Below are 26,480 nucleotides of genomic sequence, written 5' to 3'. Positions count from 1 at the left end.
GTGAGAAATTAGGAATTAGAGGGGATGATAATGAGCAGCCCTGAAGAGCAGATTCCACAGAAGATAGAAAGTGGCTCAGACAGATTCTGAGGGCTATAGAGAAAGTGGAGCTCTGATCTGTGGAACAGAGCATCTGTCTGTAGCAATGAATTGGCCATGTGTAACAAGTGGATATTTATATCCTGTTTTGGATCCTGGAGGGGTACTTTGCATTCGCAGATGGTGTAACAAAGATTTGATTGGTTTCCCATGGAATTGACAAAAGGATTCGTAATGACTGATGGCTTTACCTTTGGAGAGACAAAACATTGATAGGATTTGAGACAACCCATGGCTAGTCAGATAGCCTGGAGAAAGGTGCAAGTATGGTATTTAACTGACTTTGCGATGGGAGTGCATAGTCTCCACTGTGAGAAGAAATTGAGAAAAGTTGGGGGAGGGGGATGAAATAATTAGCAAACCCATTTACTTTTTACCAACCCATTTACCAGCTGGGGTTTGGTTCCAAGATCTCTCATGTATAACAAAATCTGTGTATGCTCAAGTCCCATTAAATATAATGACATAGCAAAATGGTGTCCCTTATAAAAACAAGGTTTGATATTTGAAATTTATACTTTTTAAAAATATTTTCAAACCGTGGATGCTTGAATCTGTGTATGAAAAATCAGTGTATAAGAAGGACCAACTGTACTTCTCCCACTTGTCTTTGGGCCAGTGTGCCTTTCCCATATGAAACTTCCCAGTGTTCTAAAAGCCATTGTGACCTCTTAAAATATGTCTGAAACTAGATATCAAATATACACAAAGGAAAGCCCCTATTCAGTGAGAGGGGTTTAGTGTATGCTAACAAAATTTTTAGCAATTTTAAAAACTGTTGTATATATGTCTGAGTATAGAATGTAATGGTTCATGACATTAGTGGTTTTTGCATTTAAGAAAGAATCCTGTAACACTGCCTATATTATTTTACTTCTAAACTTGGCTTTGAGAAGGATGGAAGGGGAGAAATCTACAGGAAAGTACTACAAATGCAGGCAGAACAGACATGACATGAGAAATATATCTCCCTGAAAAGAGCACTATTGATTTTTATAGCGATTGTTCTGCAAGGGCTTTATCCACTCCTGGCAGCCACTCAAAATATACATTGAAACAGAATTTTTTAGAATGATGATACTGATCCATTTCCCCCATGTCAGGAAATAAGAGTGTATTCTTAATGAAAAAGGCACTCTAAGTATAAAATATTTACAGATTACATGGTGGAATACTTACTGTTTTTTCAACTGAGGGACTCTTATGTTTGTTTCTTTTTTTCTCCATATCAACACCAATGAATAGATCGACCAGTCCAGGCTTTAAAAAAAAAAAAAGCTTTAAAAAAAGGAAATTGGCATGGCTCCTCTATCTATCAGACAAACATCTTTTATTGAGGAAGACATTTGAAAATTATTGATGAGTCGAGGTGGAGAAATTGTTAGAAGTTGTTAGATTCTGGTTCATATGATTAGTGTGTCCGTGTGACATTGCTTTCCTGATATTGCTTCTTTAAAAATAAAAAAATAAAAAAAATCCCAAAATGCATTTTGTGGTATAATTAGGGACAAGAAAGCAACTTATGGCTTGAAAAATGATTTCCCCCTTCTTGATAGGGGTGCGATAGGTGTGCTTGTGCCCCATGGTATTTCCACTTCCAGGCAGCACTGTCTGGGCGCTCGGGCCCTTATGCATCATCATGGTGTGCCCTGTATGGATAGGTGCACACCAAGATGGTGCATGGGCAGTGAAAGTAGGGCTGGGCTCAGCCCTATCTAGCCCTACTTTTGGACCCAGGCCAGCACAAAGTGCCGGTCTGTTTAGGGCCTATGTCTTCTTTTCTTTTCTTCTCACATTTCATATATTTTCAGTGTCACTTTAGGGCCATTCAAGAGTACCTTTTGTACCGAATTGAAACTCAGATTAAAAGTTGGAAGTTCCCACTAGCACTGGTTTAAGGACATCAGAATTATGGTCTTGCACACCCAATCCAGGGCAAATCCCCCTTAGAGCGTTTTTTCCAAAAGTGGATTATTTCCTATTTCTTTTTCAAAAACCCGTTTCTTCCCTGCTGCTGGCAAATGTGAACTTGGCCCTGGTCATGATAGGGTCAAGTTCAGGGGAGAGATTTAGGTCAGAGGGAGGGCAGAGGATGGAACATGCCTCCCCTCTCACAGGCAGCTTTCTCTCTCTCTCTCTCTCTCTCTCTCTTTGTAATTTTATTTTTGACAGATTATGCGAATGCTTGTTTTACAGGTTGATACATATTGATAGAATGTGTCTGCTTGTGCTACATTTTCCTTTTGTTTTCTTGCTGCCGGCACCTCACTTTGCAAGTGGCATTTTTAAAATTATTGTTTTTGTGTGTGACAGAGTATGTGAATGCTTGTGTTTCCTTTTAAATTTGGCAAATTGATACAATGTGTGAATGATTTTGCTACATATGTGTATGTAAGGAGAGAATGGCATTCTGGGGTGGCAATTGAAGGGAAAGCAAAGAAAGAGGATGCAGAGATGGCATTCTGAGGTGGCCTCCCCTGAAAACAACATTTGTTGTTGTTGTTATTGTGACAGATTATGTGAATGCTTTGGACTGGAAGGGAAGGGGAGAGGCTGGCATCTGGGGGGGGAGGTGAGGCAAGGGCTTCAGAGGTGGCATTGGGCTTGAAGGGAAGGGAAGAGGTTCCAAAGAGGAGGAAATGTTGGGCTGGAAGCAAAGGGGAAGGTGGAGGCTGGTATTCAGAGGGAAGGTTGTGGAAACCCATGACTTTGGGGAGTCACACTTTCTCAGCCTCAGGGGAAAGGCAATGACAAATCTCCTCGGAACCAATCTTGCCAAGAAAACCCCAGGATGGGGGTCGTTTTAGGGTTGCCATAATCTGTAATGACCCAAATACACACAACCCCACTGGAGGTTTTAAATTTGACAAGTTGACAGAATATGCGCACACTGCCGCCAGTTCTTTTTTAAAAAGGAGGGGGGAAAGAACCAGTGCCAATGGCCAATGATTGTAGGATATGTCACCTTTGACGAAAGTGGAAGTGAATTTGATTGACAACAAAGGAGGCTCCATTTTAAAGCGGTATTGCAAATGTGAACTTCAGAGGGGCAAATTGCTTTGTTCAAAAGGGGATTCGGTAGGGGGGCAACCAGTTTTGCCCAGTTCTATCCAGAGCAAATGAGCTAGTGAGAATAGGGCCTTTATAACAGGAAAGGAGGACAAAAAGTCCCAAAACAAACCAATAAACTAACAAAAACAGGGGCGGCTTCATGTGTGTTTGTTTGTTTGTTTGTTTTGGTAAAAAAGCATTTTGTTGTTTACCCCCTTTTAAATCACTGAGTTCTCAGATCTGGGCAGGAGATTATAAAATGCCAAAAGGTTTGGAAATAACGAAAGTGAGATTATGTCAAAGTCATTTTGCAAATTTTAAAATCACAGTCATTTGTCATGGTGGGCCTGCTGGGGTACTGGGAGCATAGCAGCTAAATGCTATGGGCTAACAGAAAAGATCAGGCAGACCGGGACTATTAGAATGTATGATATTCCAGGCTGAGCAGAGTCCATAGTCCATGTCAAATGGACTGCCATTAATTGAGTGGGAGGACTCAAATAATCCAGAAGGAACAAAAGGTTTATGAAATCAATGTAGTGATTCCATAAATAATATACTAATCTGTCAAGGTCTAAATTTCAGTGTTATTCCCAGCATGAGTAGACCCCATGTAGCACTGATAATTTTTTTAGAAAATCAACATTAATTTGATTTCGATTAGTCTATTTATATTGAGACTAACCATTTGTTTTATTAAGTAATTATTTATTTATTTATTTATTTCCCACCTCACTTCAAGGCTCAAGGTGAAGTACTATATCTTAAAATGCAAACCATAGAGCTTTCCACTTTTATGTATTTAAATTATAAATTGTATACCTGGGCCCAATCTGTGGTATTGATTCTTGAAGTGTAATTTCCTAAAATGGTCAGGATATGAATGTCCATATTAAATTATTCATGAAGGCATATATGTAAGAATATCATTTCGCTATTGCTTAAAAAAATTCAGAATGGATAGTATGACTAATGGTGGAAGACAGAGGAAGATGTAGCCCAAAACAGATGAAAGGTCAAAGGTAACCACTCTTATGTATGTGTTTATGTATTTTTTCCCTTTGGGGGGGGGGCTTTTGGACACATCCATCACATCTGGTAGAAAGTTCCTATTTTTTCTTTGCATTTCCAGCATTCTCTTTTACTTGTCTAATTTATTTGTCATAATATACCAATGGTGATGCATCTTGAATGAATTTCCCTTTAAGTTTTGGCATAATGTATATTTGTTATTTAACATGATTTCTCCCATTTTCCCAGATTTAATTTTGGTCCTACATACTGTGATTATTTCATCTTAGGCCCTGTGCAGATCGGCCATTAAGGGGTGGAGTTTGGGCATTGCATCTGCATGATGCATACCCTGACTCTGCCCCCAGGGTGCCATGATGTCATGTGCCGCTCCACATGGCACACAACATCATGACACTCCTCTGGTGGTGTGTCCACATGACACCAAAGGAGCACCTTCAAGCTGCAGTGCCATGACTATTGCGGCCTTTCCAGGGCACAAAAAGGAGCTGCTTTTTCCAGCTCCTTTTTTTGTGCCCTGGAAAGGCCAGATCAGGCTGCGATATGTGGTTGCCACGGCCCCGATGTGGAGCACCTGAAGGTGGCTGCAGGCTGCCTCTTAGGGGCAGTCTGCACAACCCTTTAGTCTCTGTAATTTTTTCCTTCTTGCAGTTCTTGATCCAATCATTATTTGTAACATTTTGCCATTTTATTGTCATCTTTGTTTCCAATGAGATAGTTTGACCCCTATATTCCTTTAATTTTTCTTCATATGAAAACATTTCTACAATACTTGCATTATAGCATTCCTCTCGATTTTCCCTCTTCCCTTGCATTTCTCAGCTTCTTTCCTGAGATCTGCACTGTATGTAATAAATCAAAATGAAGCATTGGAGCATTTCCATGCATAAGAGTAAAAGTGACCTACAGGCTTTCTTGTACAGTTTGAACTCAGCTTTGAGCACTACCATGCCTGGCTAGAAAACAAAAAATAAATACACTTCTAAACAGGGATGTATATACTGCCATAGAAGTCATAACAGTTCTGTTCAAGTTAAAAATGCACAAGGTGTGGTACTGATTGATTTTAAAATTCATCTCTCTCTCTCTCTCTCTCTCTCTCTCTCTCATATCATCTATATATATATAATAGCCATGCTAATTATATCTATTCATAAATTAATAGGGACATTTTTTGGAATTTTATTTAAAGTGATGGTTGTAGCAGAGCTGGGGGAATAGTATTGTGCGTATAAGTAGAATAGGGATGGAAGTAGAATGGAGCATTTTTCATGTTAGTGTCACCAATGTGAGCCATCTTAAACAATGGTACAGAGTTATGGTAGTACTAAAGGTCAAAAGTTTCCCAACCTTGGGATTTATCAGTAGTTATTAACCATGGCAAGTAAATGGACCTCCATGAACAGAGGGAGCCTATCTTTGAATACCAGACTCTGAATGAAAACCCAAAAAGATACACACACACACGCGCGCGTGTGTGTGTGTATATTCTGGGGCTCCTGGACATCTTTTTGGCTGTGGTTTGAATTTATGGGCCTTTCTCCCATTTACCAGTTCACCAAGTCATATTTACATCCACAAGTTCTCTGTCCATCCTATAGATGTGTATGTGTCAATGTCACTGTCAAGGTACATTCTATGATCCTTTTGATGAATGCACAGTGGGCCCTTGCCCCCTGCGCAAGACAAAAAGCACCTATGCTCGAGCCCCATTGGATATAATGGGCTTGTGCTTGCGCCACGGCCATGTGCGTGTGCCATGGGCACACGCACCATTCTCTCATTTGATGTGTGGCTTCACCATAAGTTGAAGGCCGCCTATAGCGAGCCCACTTATGGTGCAGGCTCACTGTATAAGCAATCACTAGAACTCCTATACTATAGCAATGAGGACAACCAAAAGGTATCCCTTAGTAGGAAATCTTCACAGAGCAGTTTACTAGAAGGGGGGGAAAGGCAGGAGAGAGCACCACAAGAGAATGTTTTAGCCAGCTAACTAGTCTTTTCAATACTTTGGCTAGTTCCAATATTCAAAATGAGTGCAGTGCATCTTTTGGTGCTTTTGTTTGTAACTTGATCATGTCCACATCACTATAGTTACTAAGCACAAATCTCTTAACAATAAAATAAAATATGCTTGGAAAATAAAAACCACCCCTCCTCTTCCTCAACTTCTTCAATATTCTCTGAGACCGTGTCTTGGGACGTGACCATTTCTGCTTTTAAATGCTTGGGTCTTAAAGAAGCATAATTGAAACCTTCTATCTGGAATACAAACAGGGCATGTTTTACCTCACTAAGCAGACATTATTACTTTTTCTCTGTTGAAACCCTGTTGCTTGAACTATCTTGGGCTTTCAAATCACATTATCTATCATCTCTCACTATGCTCATAATATGTGTGCATGTGTGAGAAAAAAGAAAGATGACAAAGCGAACAAGACAACAGGGAAGAGGTTTCCCCACTCCTGCTGGTCAAGCAGAATCTGTAGAGGCTGAAGCTGACAAAGTGTAACTATAAATCCCCTCCGGTCCCTATTCTATTAAATAAAGGAGCCTAACAGAGAGAAGTGGAAACTAGGATGAACTTTTTACAGGATGTTTGATAAATTGACATCATTCTGGGCAATTCGAAGTAATACAGTCTTGATGCCTGAACAGTGTAATTACTAGATATGTTGCTGGCCTTTCTATAACACTCTGCATCAATCATCAGGAATTGTTTCAGAAGACTCAAACATCTGTTTGCTTTAAGAAAAAAGTAAAGAAAACAGTGGAGTGGCCAAGGGCTAAAAGACTGTTTTTATCCCTGGATTAAAACACTGAAATAAGTAGAAATTAACTTGGTTAAAGAAGCCAGCAAGGGAATGGGAGAGACTGGAAAAGACAGACATTTTAGTTTGTTGTATGTATTTGAATATCTTGTTGAGGTACTTGTTGAGTTGCTACACTTACCACTTTTTATTGGTTTTTATTCTTATTTTTTATTTTTATTGTTTTATGTTATTTTTAATGTTTTATAACAATTTTTCATTTTATTAATCCTAAGAATGCATGTTAATTAACAAATATACATAAATTCAATTACATAATTACATTTGCTGCTGATTAATTGTACAGTCATTCCTTGATACTGATGTTAATTAGGTTCTGTTAATTAGGTTCATGGGGGGGGTCAGTTCTTGACCCCCACCATGGATACCAAAAAATGTGGGACCTCAAATACCATTTTCATCAATGGATGCCAAAGTGTGCATGGCTGTGTTGGCGCAGCTGTGCGCACACACTGTCCTTGACAATAAAGTGGACTGCTATCCATGAATGCTCCAACCCACAGATGGATAGCCCACTGATACAGAGGGCCAGTTGTGTATCAAAAAAGTACGGCCATCATAACATATAGCATCATACATCAGGAAAGTTGTATTATGTACACAGGATAAACAGGCCAGCGTTGGTGCCAAAGATAAAATTGAAATGACAATTTTTTTTTTAATTCAGGGAGCATTTCAGTCTCCCAGAATACTCCGCTTCTGATTTCCAGATGGTCTTCCTTGAATGAAGGAACTTACAAGACAGCCAAAAATGAGGAATAGCTGGACTTAAATTACTTTACAGATTCAGCACTTGTCTCCTAAGGTTTAAATAGTCACAATGTGTTTTTTATTTCCTTATGTGCATTGATCAGAAAATCTATGCAAAGATGTCTATATTATTACTTATCTTTTTGTCTGTCTGTGTTTCTTTCTGTCTTTAATTTTGGTAACTGACCCCTGTTTAGGCAATTAGTAACTCCTGTCATGTTTTCATTTGCACTCCCACAAGCCCTACAGCTTACAAACCTCCACCTCATATATCCATCTAGAGAGCAAATTCTATGTCTTTTGACTAGGCAAATCTTATTCATCATGCATTAATGTGCTTATCTGTGCAAGGATGTTTTTGTTACTTTTCAACAATTGTTTATTAAATGACCATAATCCCCAACATTTCTAACCCTTGTATTTCATATTTCTTTCTCACCCAAACATGTGTATAAATATGTGTTCCCTGAGGCATGTTTCCATGCCTTTGATGAGGTGGTCTGCACGGCACAAAACTTATGCCAAATATAACTTGATTAGTCTTAAGATATCACTGGATACTTTGTCACTGTTGTTTCCTGTGACAGACCAACATGGCTAACCCCTGGAAAAGCTAAAGAAACTCTTTATCTGGATACTTTACAATTAGCAAATTTTGAAATTTTGAGAAAATGAGCCCGTCCTGGTCTGTACTGGGAACATAATGTGTGGCAGGGGCTTGCCTCCTCTGTAGTACTAATCTGTGTTTCCTTGAGCTAGATGTTTTCGGGGGTGTTCCCACTTAATATTTGAAACGATTTAAAATACGTTTTTAATAAAACCGATTCAAAATAACCCTGGTGTTATCTCGCGTTCCGAAACGCGTTATTCTTCGTTCCCATCTGGTTATTTAAATCGAAGTTTTTACCTGCAAGCGTTCCTACTTGGCATGAAATCGGTGTTTAAATAAAGCGATTCTTCTCTTCCATACCTTATTTGGAGCTGTCAATCAATAGTACGTCAGAATGACGTAACGTTAACCCGGATTATTTGGAAGCAATTTAACTTTTGTCAGCGTTTCCATTTCATTGACCGTTTGTGAAATGATGTATTTTTGGCGTTTTTTTTTTAAATGAACCAATCAAGGCGCTTAAACGATCAAACGTCATAAGCGTTGTCAGCCTTATATACATTTTCCCTCCGAATTTAGTAGGAAACCCAAGCTCTTTCCAGAGGAACTATGGGATAGGTTTTGCATGACAGCATCCCCTCTTCATGTCTCCCAAGACAGCCAGGGAGAATCCCTTCACAGAGTCCAGAGATCAATGGGGGAGGCTTCTGGCAAAGCGAATTTAGTAGGAAACCCAAGCTCTTTCCAGAGGAACTATGGGATAGGCTTTGCATGACAGCATCCCCTCTTCATGTCTCCCAAGACAGCCAGGCAGAATCCCTTCACAGAGCCCAGAGATCAATGGGGGAGGCTTCTGGCAAAGCAAATTTAGTAGGAAACCCAAGCTCTTTCCAGAGGAACTATGGGATAGGTTTTGCATGACAGCATCCCCTCTTCATGTCTCCCAAGACAGCCAGGCAGAATCCCTTCACAGAGCCCAGAGATCAATGGGGGAGGCTTCTGGCAAAGCGAATTTAGTAGGAAACCCAAGCTCTTTCCAGAGGAACTATGGGATAGGCTTTGCATGACAGCATCCCCTCTTCATGTCTCCCAAGACAGCCAGGCAGAATCCCTTCATAGAGCCCACAGATCAATGGGGGAGGCTTCTGGCAAAGCGAATTTAGTAGGAAACCCAAGCTCTTTCCAAAGGAACTATGGGATAGGTTTTGCATGACAGCATCCCCTCTTCATGTCTCCCAAGACAGCCAGGCAGAATCCCTTCACAGAGCCCAGAGATCAATGGGGGAGGCTTCTGGCAAAGCAGGGAGGGAGCACTCTTCCCAAAGATTCTCTTTCCAGGGTTGGAGGAGAAGGCAGATTCCGTTTGAGAAAGAGAGGGAGAAAGGCTCTATCCCCCCCCCCCATTGATCAGAGCCCTTCCCTGTCTGGGCGAGATCAGATGCCTCCTCGCGAGGAGCCTTCCCTTCCCTGCCTGGGCGAGATCAGAGCCCAAGCGGGCAGGGAATGCCTCTTTGAGAGGAGCCTTCCCTTCCTGCCTCTCCTCCGTTAGAAATGGGCTCTCCCCACACAGAGGGGAGGTTGCAATCCACCGGGAGAAGCCTTGTAGTCCTTTGCAGATGCAGGCGCTTGAGCAGCCGGGACTTCAGGCGCTTAAAGCACTGAAGAGATTAAGCGCCTGTAAACCATTAAAATAAAAAATAAAAATAATCCTTATCTCTTATTGAAAGACCACAGCGAACAAAGGGGTGAGGGAAGAAAAAATGGCGACAGCCACGACGGATGGGGACAGAAAGGGCAACTCCCCCAAGGACAGCCCCATCGCACTCTGCTCCTCCCATTCATCTAACGCGATTTCAAAGGCTGTCGTTCCTATTTAAATGCTCCGGTTCCTAACTCGAATCAATTGATTGATTGATTGAAATTTTATTTATATACCGCCATTCCTGCAATCACAGCGGTTTACAAAGCAATAGTAGAAATACATTACAGAACAAGTTACAGATTATAAATAAGAATTAAACAGCAATCCAATCGACATCAATAAAACAGTCTAAAAATACGATACACAATACACAGGAGAAAAAACAATCAGGACAACAATCTCCTGACAATACTAGCTACATACCCTTTCCTCAGTCTCCCTCCCTCCTGAGAATCCGCAACGGCGGCACCAGACAACTGTCCTTGGCACTCCTCCCTGATGGTATAGGGACGTGAGTGGCGTCCTCTGCAGGGAAACCGGCGAGCCGGGTTTAAAAAAAAAAAGCCACTCCCACCGGTAGGTGGGCGGGCGGTGTCCTGGTAGATAACAGTTAAGGAGGGAAGGACCTCTTCCTCCAGGCAGTCCCCGATGTTGCTGGATCTGCCTGATCCCTCTGAGGCCGAGATGACAGTTGGGGAGGGAGGGCCTCTTCCTCCGGCAGTCCCCGATGTTGCTGGATCTGCCTGATGGCTCCCTCTTGGAGGCCGAGAGAACAGTTGGGGAGGGAGGGACCTTCTTCCTCCAGGCAGTCCCGATGAACGTAGGTCGGACCCTAGTGTTTTTTTAACACGTGTTAAATGAGGAAATTCGATTTAAATTTTTATATATCCCGCTCTACGATTCGATTTGTAGGGGGACGATTGCGGGTTGCTCTAGAACCATTCTAGGTTTAAATCGGATCTAATATGAATGCAACTCCTTGGATTCGATTCAGAACGCGGGGTTTTCCCTAGTGGGACATCCCCTCATTGCCTCCCCCACATTGAAAAAGAGAGAACTCACTGAAACAAGCATAATCACTTGGAGCAGAAATGGGCTTTTTTGTGTGGTGAGGAGAGCTGAAACTGTATTGGACTTTGAGGGAGGCAAAGCATATTACAGGTCTCCAAACTCCACAATAAGCAGGCCAGTCTTGAGCACTTCAAACACTTACAAAGTGTATGATCAATAAATTCTCAGATGAAATATGTCCAAAATGTTTCCTTCACTTAAGTTGATCTATAATACAAGTCTAAAGGTGTGCAAAGCTTCACTGAGGAGGTACAAGTGGAGATGCTATGACTGAAGGTGATAAACAATTGCAAGGATGATCACCCACTGGTTTTGCAAAAGAAATGGAAGGATCCTGATGTACAGGTAAATAGTGAAATAGTGTTGGGGAGTTTTCCCCCATTAGGTTTTAGGACCTTTGAAGGATTTGGGAGAGCTGAACAACTGCGGGTCCTGTGTAAGCCCATGGGGTGCCCATTCCCTATCCCTATGGTGCCCAGTGACATCATTACAGGCTGCAAGGAGTGGCCCTACCAGGTGACACCCAGAGGGCAGTATACATCCAATGGGGTGTACACCCAGAAGGACTGGTATGACTGCTGTGTGCGTTCATTTCTTGCTGGCCGCAGTCATGCAAAGCAGCTCTCTGGACCGCCATAGCACTGCCCTCTCAAACAGCCGAGGGCTGGCTGGAAAGCAGTGCCTTCTGTTTGGACTCCAGCATAACTGCAGCCATGGCAGATCCCAAACTAATTGAATACATGTTTAAATACTGGAGAAAGTTTACAGTTTTATTATAATTTAGTTTATTTAATACTAGCTAAAGTTTGCAGCCACCACAATTCCAGTGCAATTTCATCTGCAATAGGAAATTTGGGATTCTTTCAGAGGTGATAGCACACTTCCTCAAGTGGCAGCTGCTGCTGGAGGGGTGATCCTCCATTTGGGGTCGGTTTTGCTGCCTTCAGAGCTGTGGCAGCCTGTCCCCCCTCCATCCCCTTATTGGGTGATCCCAACCCAGAGACACCCCTGATTATGTCTGGTTAGCTGCAAGCCCTTAAGCTCCTTAAACTAAGGACCATGAAGACCAAGGACTTAGACATCACATGAATACTGTCTTGCCACATGCTCGGTTGTTAAAGGAAGTGGGATTATACCTGTTGGTGAGCAGCAATTATCTCATGTCTTCTCAAATCATCCAGCTGCTTCTGCCATCATACCTCTTCCTGCCAACCCTTTAACCCAATTCCCTACCTATGTCCTACCCAGCATACCTGCTTTTCATTTTTTTTCTTTAAATTTTTTTTCACTTTTCATTCAATTCCAGAGCTTTGCACTATGTATTAAGTTTTTAAAGAAGGAAGAAGAAAGAAATAGAAATAGAAATAGAAATAGAAAAGCAAGGAATCAGCCTACTTGGGAATCAAGAGGAGAGGTAAACAAGGGAGAGAAGGAGACACCATGTGACTGTCCAATATTGTAACTGCCCCAGCAGTAAACATTTCACACATGGCATGATTGTGAGCTCATTGATGGATTTCCCATCAGCATTGTGCATAAGTATTGCCTATGTTTGCTTTCCCCCACTCTATCCTGTTTTAAAAGCCATATGTGATAAAGCCCTTAGAAGAGAGGTACATTTTCACTGAATAATTGTAACAAGTTTAATGCCACGTGTTAACTATCATGGCTCCATCTTAAGGAATGCTTTAATTTGTATAATTATTTCCCAATAGAGCTTTGTATCGATTCCCCTGAACTAAAATTTGAACAAACCTTTTCTCCAGGTCTACACAACACTGATTCATATGTAGTCACCGTGCTCAGAATACTTTGGCATCTTCCACAGCACTAACATGTTAGTTCCATCCTGCCTCTGTCACACAAAGGACAAACAACTAAAGTGGATGGCTTTTCCTACTCATGAAGCTCTCAGCTTTGAAAATACTGTTCAAGTATGTACATCATGCAGAGAGCCTCCACTTGTAGAAAGAGGCTCTCCATTTCATATATCTCCCTTCTACATGAGATTTTATTGCACAGGGCTTCGGGCACACACAAATGGAATGATACAAAAGTTGCCAGGAAGGGAATGGAATGGAGGGGGACACATTACCATTCTAAAATAAAAAATCGCCTCCTTGGGAACGGATGTGGCACAGAATAGGGACTTCCAGCATTGGCATTGGCGTTGGCATTCTGGTGTGCAGTAAATGCATCCCCCACCCATCTCCTTCCTCCGGGGGCCTTTTGTACCGTTCCATTTGCGCAGGATCCCTGTGCGATAAACTCAATAGGACTGCAACAAAATGAGGGTGGAACTAGTATGCCTGAGCATGTCCTCTCCACATGCATCTTAGTGTAAATTGAGCATTTCAGTAGGGCATAAACCTGTTGTACATGTTTGTTCTTATTCCTAAAAGCACCGAGGTTTTCAGTCTATGCCATGTAAGGCCTGACATGCTTTAAGTGCCTATTTATACATGTGTGACTGAAGCTAAGAAACATGCTTTCCCACTTCCATCTTACCAGGGGATGAACTGCACTTTATGTTTACATGATCCCAGAGATTCAGACAAACTTTTATGCCATGCAATCCCCAAATCATATTATAATTAAGACATAGAAGACTATGATATTGCCAAAACGAGAATGTGCTTATGTCTCTGAAGTTGAGCCTTCTTCTTCCTTGCAGCCAGATGAGATGAGGTCCCCAAGCAATCCAGCACATTAGAGAAAACACCCTAAAGATTATCTGAGCAACACTTGCACTGTGATCAAAAGAACATCATACTAGAGCCCATAAACCACACAGCAATTAACTGGACGCCTTCAGAAATAAAACTTCAAAAATAATCACTGTAGGTTGAAGTAGGTGGGGGTGGGCATATCATATCACCATGAACAGCGCTACAACTACTTTTTGTTACCAAACCCTTCAGCAGAGATTTGTCAAGATGGCATGAGACACAAGTGATTTCACTCAGTGTTAATAAACAGGGGAATTTTTATTTATTTATTTATATTTTTCTAGCAAAGGTCTTTAAAAAAGATTTAAGCAAGCCATCTGCAATGCAGATTCTGTTTTTTAAAAGACAAGTAATTAAAATGACTTAGTATGTTTTGGCCTTCTCCCCCAAACACACAGGTTGGCTCAATGCACAAGTTATCTCAAACACTGAGTTTAAGCTTTCTGTCACAGAAGTCCTGCTAGGTGACCATTGGTTCCATGCTATATTCTGAAGCCCACTATAATACAACGAAATCCAGAGGAACAATCCTGGTCATCTACAGCTGAGAAAAACAAAATGAAAAGCCTAAGGGTTTTGAGAACCACGGAGATGACTCTTGACCCAGAAAAAAAGCAGGTAATGAGAGCTGATGTTAACATTAGACAGAGTGAGGTTGGAAAGGTGGAAAAAATAAACCCAAGTGTTGCAGGGAAGAACTCTGTGGTGCTTTACACGACTGCCACTGCTGTTGCTCTGCGAGGGACCGCACCAAACTGCGCGATTCCCTCACGGAGCAAAAAAGAAGCTCCAAAATGGAGCTTCTTCTCGGTGACATCATAAGCGCCGCAACAAGTGTGGTCCACACAGCGTCCGCTTATGTCAATATGCGGCGGCCGTGTGGAACGGCCGCCGCCTATTGTACATATTGACTACGTATTAGGGTTAGGGGGTGCGGAAGCACCGCCCTTTCCTAACCCAATACGTATCAAACGTTTTTTTTGGCAGTTGTAACCCGCCTGTGTTTCCAATGGCCTCACTGCATCTTTTAAGTTAGCCTACTGACCTCAGGTTGAGCAGAGGGCATGTTTTCTTATGAACATGAAGTTAGATTGTTCTGTACAAAATGAAAGTGGGGTAGTACAATCTTGTCTTTCATGCAGTGGTTTATCGGTTGGTATTATTTTTTTAATTTATTGTTGTTTTAACTAGTTATTGTGTTGTTTTAATTTAGATATGCAGTTTAATAACTTTTTAAGGGGGGGAGGGAAATATATGTTTTTATGCTGTATGTTATTTTAATGTTGTAAACCACCAGATTGGTCCGCCACAGGGCGGTATATAAATAAAATTTATTATTATTATTATGTATTATTATTATTATTATTATTATATATTATTATTAGTATATTGCATCCAAGACAGCAAAGTAATATGGGCTAGTGGTCGATATAATACTCTGTCCACCAGTAATGCAAATTAATCTAAATGTATATCAGGCTTTGCTAGTCCACAGCCTTCGTAAGGTTATCCTTTCACATGCAAATTTTTTGAGTAATGAGAACACCAGCATTGCAACTATTTATTATATTCTGCTCTTCATCCCCAAGAAGAGCCCAAGGAGGCAACTGGAAGAATTGAAGGAGATGGTATGAAAAGTTTTCCCCCGGTCCACCTAGAAAATCAGTTTCCTAAACTAAGGTAGACTATTCCTTTCTGTCCTTCCATCAGTAGGCAAAAACTTTTTTTGGTCAGCAAAGATTTTGAGAAATGAAGGTTTTTAAAGGAAATGCTGTTAAGAGTGTGCTGTAGGGTTGGAATAGAAATTTGTCAGTTTGCTGACTGCGGTCAAATTCGGAGTTCTTGAGTCCCCTTGAGAAATTTAGGTGCAAATAAAAATATTGTGTTCTTAGCACAACTTAAATCACAGAGTTTTAGGAATCTGTGCAAGAGATCATTTTTTAAATTCTTTTTAAAAATTATTTAAAAACATCACACCTTACCAAATATTTACTTTCATCACCTGAAACTATGTATATACAAATCCTTTTAGGCTGTGTGTATGATATTGCAATTAAAAGGTATAATTTTAATTTTACTAGTTGTTTATGTCACAACATAATACATGGGAATGGCAGTGGGGATTGCCATTTAATTCAGTGGTGTGTGTGAATTATGATTTATGAGTTAACGAAAGAACAAAAAACATTGACAAGGATTCTGCATAGTGTGGTATATGAGGAGGCCGGTGTGTGTATCACAAACTCATGGTTTGTGATACCATGAGTTATCTACTGAGTGATGCCAACCATAGTGATGCCACTGAGGTAGACAGTTTATTTATTTATTTATTTAGAGTATTCATACCCACTCTTCAGCCACAAAGGCTGGTTTATAGATTGTAAATTTGACAGTCCCCTGCCCTCATGCTTACCGTACATGATACACGGTATCCCCAAGTGTCTTGAAGTTACCAGATGAAAAACTGCTTCATTCTTCTTGACATGTCAGGACATGGGGAAATCTAGATTTACCAATCCCTAGTGTGCTATACGGTTTCATTCTACTTTAAGCTGCCTTTTGGTATTCTTTTATTGTATGTTTTGAACTGTTGTGTGGAAAAGGTGGGCTATAAAAAAGATGGCAATGCTGTAGTTGATAATGATGACAAAGATGCTTGGAAGAAGAGAGGGGGGCAGGGACATGTGGGGTTTTTAAAAATATATAATGTTTAATTAGAAAATTAAAATACTTTCCTCAGGTGAGTCCTCAGCTTATGTCTCTCTCCGGTATCTCCTTTTCTTAGATTTCTCCCCTCTCCCTACAGAGGAGCATTCAGTCATGGAAGTCATACCTGTAGACTAAAAGTAAAGATACAGGCACACCTCCTCAGCAGGAAATCAGCTCTCAACCTTTTCTTTGGTGGGGAAGTTGAGAGCATTTGATGAGTGTCTCACAATAAGCTGACATGAAGTATTATGTTATGTAGTGATTTGGAAGCAGGGAGGTCAAGTCCATTGCTGAGAGCTATGTGGGAGAGTTCTGGTAACAGTAGCAGCAGCACATCAACCCTGTCTGGGATAAATTATTTTTAGGTTACGGCAGTTGGCTCTTGCTGCTTCCATGGCAAAAGTGAGGAGATTTCAGAATTTCCATTTCAGACTGCAAAGTGAAGGAGGGTGGTTTAAGACATTTCACGGTGGCTGGGTCAAGATGTATCTTGCTCTTGGGTATCTGGATGTTTGCATTTCAAAAGATCAGTGTAACAGAAGAACATATGTTAGGATTCGTTTTTGAAAGTAACTCTAGAAATGTTATCTACACAGATCAGAGTAACGTGAGTTGTCAAGAGGCAGGGAAATAAACAGGAGTAATTTCTCTTGAACTGTTTCTAGCCATACACACAGACAACTTGGCTTCTGTGCATATTGTTGGCCACTGGCTTTGCCCTGCCACAATACTCATCATAATTCCTGGTATTTTGTCTAAAGTTTTCATTTTAAAATGTCAAAATGATATATCACAATGGGATCACAAAGATTTTTTTTTAGATTTGAAAATATTGACAAAACTAGTATTTTTGGACATACACATAAGATATTTTGCAAGAAGAAATGCCCTCAGCTCAAGAATATACATATTTATGCAGCTTGTATTTCAGAGATATAAGGTGCACACAAAAAATATTCACCTTTTCTAAAGAAGACAGCTTAAATACAGCCAGTTTATACTGGAAAAAGAGAAAGAGAGCAAATTAAGTATATTTCATCCACATATCAGGAAATACAGTGTGTGTAAAAATGAAGACAAATTTACATATGATAACTTTGCTTGTGTTTTTTCAACCCAATGTGAAAAAAGGATGGGAAGGAAATGAAGGTGGGATTTGAAGAAATGAAGTGTGATTAAAGCTGAGATATTTTTATATCATTAGTGTGCAAATTGGCAGTGCATCTCAACATTTAATTGTGGCAAGAATTCTCAAATGTGGTCTCTCATGTTTCTAGATATAAGTCCCTTGTAGAGGGCCAGCAGCAAGACCCTCATCATCACACATACCCCATAAAACCTCTCAGCAGCAACCTACCCATTATTAGGATATCCACTATCTTCCTTATATTCAGTACCCTTCTGATCAAGCACATTTCAGAAGTACACCATTGCCTGTTTTGCTCTACAAAGCAGTAGTTTTGAATTTCAATTTTGAAAACATATCTGGAAACCAAAGAAATGACAGAGAAAGTCATGATGTTCCATCATATCATGGCCAAAGGGAGCCTTGGAACTACTGCAAATATACAGTTCATCAAGGCCAAGTATCATAGGGAATACATTTTCTATTAAGCTCAGCCAGGCTCATATGTTTAGCACTCGTCTCAGAAAACCCAGGGCTGTTAACATTGTCCTCTTGCTTTGTGCTGTTCTACTTGGTGGTTATAGAGAGGGTTCCATCTTTACAAACATAAAGCATGTTTAACCTTCTTATCACATGATGCCAGTCCATACTGAGCATATTTCACATGCAAAGAAATATCCAAGACTATAGCAAGTAAATACAGTAGGCTCTTGGTTTCTGCTTTTGATTCCAGGATCCCCATAGACACCAAAATCTGTGGATGCTGAAGTCCCAATAAATATAGTGGCATAGTAAAATAGTGTCCCTTATATAAAATGGTAAATGAAAGGTTTGCCTTTTGGAATGTGTGTGGGTGGGTGCATGCATGCATATGCATGTGTGCATGTATACTTTCAAGCTGAGGATGGTTGAATCAGTAGATAAAAAAATCTGTGAATATGAAAGGCTGACTGTAGCAAAAAAAAAAGCAGGATGGGAGTTAAAATGTCCATCTCCCAGCCCTTAGTGGGAAAGGGAATGAAAAAATGGGCTCCCTAAACCTGGTGATCAATTTCAGACTTTTCTAGAGTATTTGAGTAACTGTCTACCAAAGTGCTTCAAGCTTTCTAGTGTTGAGTTAAGCACTAAAGCAAAACATTATAATGCTACGTGGGTAGAAAATAATCTTACATCCCCAACTAATTCCTGGATCTGGACCCAGTTTCCATAGTGTCAGGAGGCCTTTGAAATGCAAATACAAACAGATGAAAAGCAAAATAACTATCATTATCACTATATTTTATTTAGGGTAATAATTCTATATTTTTGATCTCACATTGAATAAGGAGAAGGAAGGTCTGGCATTTCTACCTACCAAAGGCACATAGGTTTCATATATTTTCAACTCTCAAGGTTGCTTCTTTGCTAAGCACAACAAGATGGTCTCTTCAAAGTGTCCCTGGCATATGTGTCACTGTTATGTCCACATACTTCAATAGGAGAAAATTCCATTTACATATCTAAGTGCTCCACTCCTCTCTCAAAACAAACATCATTTTGTCCATGCAAATCAAAATAGCTTGGCCTAGAAAATAAACAAGCCCCTTGTTTTTAATTACATACTTGCTATTCTACTGAAGTGTCCTTTGATGAGAAGAAGGAATGTATTTCTTCTCAGTGCTTCACTTTAGCACAATAGATTTGCTAGATTCAGAAGTGTGATCAGACCAGACAGGCAAACATCTATTCATAGTTTATGCCATCAGCTTGTTCACTATAGTGATCTTGCTCCTATATCACTCTGAGCAAGTAAACTGGAGAGCACTCATGTCATCAGGCTGTATCCTGGGAATGGAGAATGTGATTAGTGACCCAAAGTGATTTTTTTTTCAGACTGTGATTGTGGGTACTCCAGATTCTTGGAAGGTTACCAAGAGTTCCTTAATGAGAAGAACAAGTATAGAGGTAAAGTTTCCTGTAAGGGCATTGTGCTCACCATTAACTATGTTCTTATGCAATGTGCAGCTTTATGAGGAACTGGATGTGTTTTGTGGCAGACCTGTAAGGCTCTGCAATTTTGGTCACTGCCATGTAGGAATTATATGGTATACAATGTATTTCAGACTCCTATGCAAATATGGAGACCTGTACAAAAGTACAGGGTTTCTCTGACAAATAATGAATGTGGAGAACATTCTCTGCATGCTGAAAATCTGAAAAAGTCTGCTTTAAAAAGAATGACAAGTCAATGATGGAGATATAAGGGAACTGTTAGATGTGTTTAGTTAATGGATGGAGGGCCATGTTCAACACTGTTCCAGGAATGAAAATTTTCAGAATTTTGGAGGGTCGAACCAGGGAGGACTTACTCACTTGAGGTAACTTTACAATAAAACCATAGCACAGGGGGGAAAGCCTGTATATTAACTCATTTCTTGATGATTTGGGGCATTTCTCAATAAAAAAATATATATAAATTTGCCTTTTGCTGTGTGCAATTGTGACCAATAGCTATAGGCTTTGCCTCCCCACAAAGACTAGAAGCTACATCAACATCATCCTGTCATCATTTTAGGGACATCAGAGGTGGGGATGGGGAAATATTGGCCCTATACAGACCAGCACTTTGGGCTTACATGGGGCCATAGTATGGGTGTACCATCCTCATGATGCATGCCCTGACTCTGCCTCCAGAGTGCCATGATGCCACATGCTGTTCCGCATAGCGCGTGGCATCACTGCACACTCCTGGCACTGCATCCATACAACACAGCGCTGAAGGAGTGCTGCAGAAGGGCTATCACCCTTTCCAGGGTGCAAAAAGGAGCTGCTTTTTGTGGCTTCTTTTCGTGCCCTGGAAAGGCTCGATCAGGGTTGTGGCATAAGGTTGCTGTGGCCCCAATCCATCTAGGACAGGGGCGTCTGAGGCCGCCTCTTCGGGGCTGACATTTTCTTCTGGTGTGGTGTTAACTTTCTTTGTTTCTACCCAAGGACTGGGGAGGTTGCTTAGTGAATAGCATCTAGCCTGTGTATATGTTATGGCTCAGTTGCAAACTGATGCAACAGGGCACACACGTTTATGTTGCCTGATATTTGTTCCTTCAGCAACATGTGGTTCCAGGACACCACATTCATATCTTCCATTTGTAGACTTGTATAGCAATAGCATGTACATTTCTATACCACTTATCAGTGAACTCAGCATTCTCTGAGCGGTTAACAATCTGTAATCTATTTGCCCCAAGCAAGCTGGGTACTCATTTTACTGACCTACGAAAGTATGGAAGGCTGAATCAAGCTTGGAACCCTCTGGGATCAAATTCACAACTTTGTGGCTGCAGTACCAACATTTAATAACTGTGCCACTAGAACTCCCTTTGTAGACTTCACAACAGATGGAGTGTGGACAATGCAGGCCCCAAAGCAGCCAGAAACCACTCTGAGACTGGCTAAGGGGGCCTGAAGCTCCCACCAAATGGAGCAGATTAATTCTGTTCCTGTTGGTGGCCTGCTTGGGATTACAGTGTAAACCCACTTCTGGAGCAGGCCATCCAGTCACTGTGGTCCCAAGCCAATTGGGGCCAAACTGGCCAGAGGCCACTTCTTCTGAGCCATCTCTGGGTATCTTTCTGAAGGAGATTGTTGTAAAAGTGTGTCTTTTGTTCAACTGGTTTTTCCAACTAGAAAAAAAGACGTGCTTTTACAAACATCTCCCATGGGAAGAAAGCTGAAGCACTACGACTTTGTATGATAAGGCACAGTGGAGCTGCTTCCAGCTCCATTTCCGCTTTGCTTTCTTGTGTGATAAGACTCTGACATTACTGCTGTCAAGAGATTCAGTCCCTTTTGTCCATGATCTAAGGGTGTTTCTCCAGCTGCCTGGCACCTGGGAATTTTCTGCTCCTCTCCTGAGCAGGACAGCTAGGTCCTGCCTTGTAAAATGCTTTGAACAAACTGCTACTATTGTAATATCCTGGCAGTTTACCTCTGCTCATTTGCTGACTATAGTGAAGCAATCCTAGGATCTGCTAGCATGCCAGTGTGGATCCAGACTGCCTGCTTTCTATCTCACCCATGTGATGGCTAAGACTGTCTGCCTTTGGTCAGGTTCCTTCTGCCACTGAGCTACTCTTTCTTTCTTTTGCCTGCCTCTGACCTTCTGGTACTGCCCTTCTTGACAGTATAAGTAGACCTGCTCCTAGTACCTCCTCTCTGAGCTCTCAGCTAGGCAGGTCCCAGATAACAATGAATAATTGCCTGAACACTCACCATAGCTTTTTCGATGACGTAATATTAACAGCCAAATCCAGCAAATGAACTATAATAAGTGAAATATAACTGAACGTACAGTTTTAATGACACAACCATTCCCCATAACACTGGAGATTACTGATGAGATTACCGCACAGGCTTTTGGTCATTTAACAAATCCTAGCTCCTCTGCTCTCACTCCTCATCGCTACGCCTAGGCATTTTCTTTATATAGGCCATATTAGAGAAACACTGTCTGGCCTCTCCCTACTTATTTTTGTCATCTGGATTTCCAGATTTTCCCACATTGCTTAAGACTGTGCCATTCATTTGGGCACATTAAGTGCCCACATCAGGACTGCTTTACTTCCATTGTAATTTTGGAGATAATTTGTATGTAATAAATGAATGTAATAATGTGTACGCAATATGTATGTATATTTTTGTATTGAATTGTTTTAATAATAAAGTGTTTTTTAAAATTAAAACAAACAGACTGTGCCATTCTACTCCATTACTAAAGTGGGCCAATCTTATATAATCAGGATTTGTCCAAATTGCTTTGCTTTGGGATTTTGGATTTGACTTAATCTGTTGCACACCTTTACTATTTTCCCTCCCCCAGATGTTCCAGGTGTACCACTTTTCTAGACAATGCTAAATCACCAGAGACTTCAGCTATTAACATCTTCCTACTAATTTCTAACATCATTTTTGTTGTGTTTCCATCCCCTGCATTTTTTAGAAAGTTTAAAAGCTACCTCTAATAGAAAGGCAGGTGAAGAATGCTTCAAATACGTAATGACGATGCAGTCCATTGGACTTTCTGTGACCTTGCATCAGAATATTCTGGTGGGTGTAGTGTGTTTACCTAATGCCCCTTGTAGCATTAGAGAGGCTTGCAAGCTAAAATATCTTTCTTCTCCACAGATTTCTGGACCAAGCCCAGGGTGAACTAAGAAACAACAATCCCAGACAAAACATGCAAATCGTTCCTCATGCACAGAGCTGGCTATATCAAGAGGCAGGGCACAGGCCTATGGTGATAGGATGTTCAGGAACAGATCTGTATGTACCATTGATTCTTTCCTGTACACAATAAGCTTGCTATGTCCCCAGAAACAATGGAAGATGCTGCTTTCATCATGTTGGTATTGATATACTGATAGTCAGCTTCCCTGTGTGCGATCTGAGGTAACACCCACCTACTTTACCCACTCACTCAGTTCCTTATTTCAACTGTTTGTTGCACTGCAATAGTAATACAAAGGCTACAGAATTCTGCTATATGTTCCTCTGCCTGATGTGCTTTTGGGTGGCCAAAGGGATCCTTGGCTGTCATCCAGAAATCCCTGCACAAAGATCATATGTAAATAAACATCATATTCTGCTATTATCTTCAGGATTAAGTAAATATATTTGATTCACTTATAGGAAAAGAATGAGCTCAAAGCAGAGAACCTCCCATAGGCATGGAGGCCATGCATGGTTCATTTAGAAAATCTCCACAGACAGAAGAAACTGACAACAAAGCAGAGTGTTTTATATCCTGTGCATTTATGTAATTCCAACTAGAACAACTGAATACGGCTTAATTGTATGAATGTAAAGATTGCCTCTCTGTGTCCAGTGTACATATATTGAATGTTGGTGGCAAATAACCATGCAAGCATGTGAAAATATTATACTGATCACGCATGTATTGAATGTAACATGAAAATGCTTGTAGATTCTCACATTCATTTAGATAAGTTTATATGTATAGTGTGATGTGCCTTCACTGTAACCTGTGGATGCCCCATTTATGTATCTTACAAAATGAATATGTATATCAAATATTCACATTTGTCAGGGAGCTTCTTTTTGCTGTCAGGGAGAGACCACTTTTTTCTCCAGGAATACAGCAGGCATAAGTCTCCTCTCCCCACTCACAAAAAAACAACAGCAAGTATAATGCTCCATATACACTGAAATGTTTCACTGTCATCTTCAGTCTGTACTCTTTGGTCTCATAAGACAAGGTTGTGGTTAATGATACCAATCAGTCTGTTCTTTTATGACTGGTTTCATATCCGCTTGGTGGTGTCATTAATGTCTCCAAAAGCATTAAAGCACTAATTCATCAGGTAAGTATTTACATTTCTTTGCCCTCAGAGAAATACACACACACAAACACACACAGCCTCCTTTGCGAAAAGATAAGGGAAAAATATGAAAATGTGCCTAAGAAATAAAATGGATGCTACTTGCTGTAAGATAGTGAATAGTAACCTGTATCTACAGCTGTTTGGGAGAAGAAATATGGACCATGATCAAAGCATAAATTAAAGATTATCACTTGACCTCGTTTTGTGGCATATTTTTAAAAGGCTTTGCCTATTTGTTAACAGGAAAATACTTAACTAGAGAAGTAGGACCCCTCCTTCCAACAGACACACACAGACAAATCAAGATACATCAAACCCTTCCCCTCGCTCAGTAAAAAGGAGGAGGAGGAGGAGACGGAACTAAAAATACCAAATTTGCTGAGACTTACTATACTAAAACTGGGAGCTTATTTAATCATTCTGTAATGATGCTTAATTAATTTACAAACAATTCAGAAGAATATTCTGATTTTCTCTTCCACACTGCCTAAATCTGTGGGTGGGTGGGTAGGTGGGGAATTGAAAAGCATACAAACGAAACCAAGACATATAAATAGATAGAATTGCTGCCCCAAGTGGTAGACTCTTTCCCAAGTTTGCTTCTTTCCCCCATAATTTGAAAAGACGGTTCCTACGACTATTTAGGATTAATAATGTAGTTTAAATAAACACTTGAGAGGGGAAACTGCTATTCCTCCCCGTCTCTCTCTCACACAACCCAGCTGACAGCTACAGCTGAAAAGGAACGAGAGAAGTCGATAAAGCCCATTCAGAGGCTTATTTACGAAATCATCACTACTAGTCCTGGATGGCAAACAACAAACAAGCGCGTGGCTTGGCAAAGTTCAGTTTACGTAAAAGTTTTTCAACGGGGACTGACATAATCAAATGATTTCAGTGGTGTACACCAGAGTTGCGACGAAGTTCCTTTTGGGAGGGCTGTTACGCTGTGATCTCCATGTATGTAAATTTTTGAAGTTTGAAGATTGGTCTACTCTTAGTATGATTTTATCTGAGAAGCAAATTACTTATTGAAGACAGTTAAAAATCCTGGCATTACCCTTTTTATGGCGTCTTCTAGCTTGGCTGCTCCATTTCCTTTTCTCTCCCTAGCTCATGCTCTAGAATATGGCAAGAGTAGAGAAATCCTTTGAATGCGATTGGAGAAAGACAACCATTGATCCCCACAAAATCTTTGTTCGTTCTATTTGCTTCATAGGCTGGCTGTTTTAAAATGCAAAGTGGAAACTCATTTTTGCCTTTGAAATCTTTAAATCCTTTGTCACATTCACACCATTTATTCTGGGATTGAAAACACTGCTGTTTCACATCTGCACCATCCTTTTAGTTACAGTTTTCTTTTCAGCCACGCAATATTGGAAATCTTGTTGTATATATTCTCGTAGTTGGTTTGATTTCTCGTAGAAAGAAACAATCACATTATAGATACTGGCTATGATTGGTTCTTGGATTGTGAATTACTATTTCACTTCTAGGTGTTCATAGCTCTTCATGTGTATTTTCACACCTGTGAATCCTTGTATCGCAACCCTTATTAGTTAAGCCAGTATTATATATGAACATAGATAATGGGACTGTGTTTAGAGACAACTCCAGAATGGCTTGATTGTGTCATGGTTGTGCTGGGAGATTCTGAAGAATTGGAGTCCACCCCGCCAATGCACTGTTTCCAAAACTCTGGGATTATCAACCCCCGAGAGAGAGGAGAGCGAGAGATGGAGAGAAGCTTTCCTACGCCCAAGCTATTAATCAGAGGCAGAAAAATATTATGTATTATTATATTATTATTACTAATTAGTATTATTATTTTTTATTTATAGTGCTGTAAATTGAACAGCGCTGTACATGACAATCTTTTCGTAGGAGGTGTTCTCACCTGCTTATACTCCGTGTTAACAAACGAACCAAGTACATTGTCCATAGAAAACCGACTTTAATTAAATCTAGAACAGTTCTCAGAGCAACGCCTCGTCCAACTAGGAAAATCGAATCTAAAATCCTTTACAAGCGATTCTAAATTTTGATTCATGTTTCCTCATTTAACCCGGGTTAAAAAAAATCATATAGAAGGTCGACCTACCACTTTTCCCTGATATGGCTAGGACCGGGAGCATTTAAATAGGACGACGCCCGTTGATCGCGTGTGGAGGGGAGGAGGGGCGGTGCGAGGGGGCTGCCTTGGGGGAGTGGCCCTTTTGTCCCCCATCCGTCGGGCTGGTCGCCATTTTTGCTTCCCTCACCCTTTGTCGCTGTGGGTCTTTCATAAGAGATAGGATGTGTTATTTTTTTTTTAAATGGTACAGGCGCGTAATCCGTTCAGGGCTTAAGAGCGCTGAGTCCGGCGGCGCAAGCGCTGCATCTGGCAAGGA

Source organism: Sceloporus undulatus, chromosome 4, assembly GCF_019175285.1.
Source record: "Sceloporus undulatus isolate JIND9_A2432 ecotype Alabama chromosome 4, SceUnd_v1.1, whole genome shotgun sequence".
Lineage (NCBI taxonomy): Eukaryota > Metazoa > Chordata > Lepidosauria > Squamata > Phrynosomatidae > Sceloporus > Sceloporus undulatus.
This window is presented reverse-complemented; position numbering follows the sequence as displayed.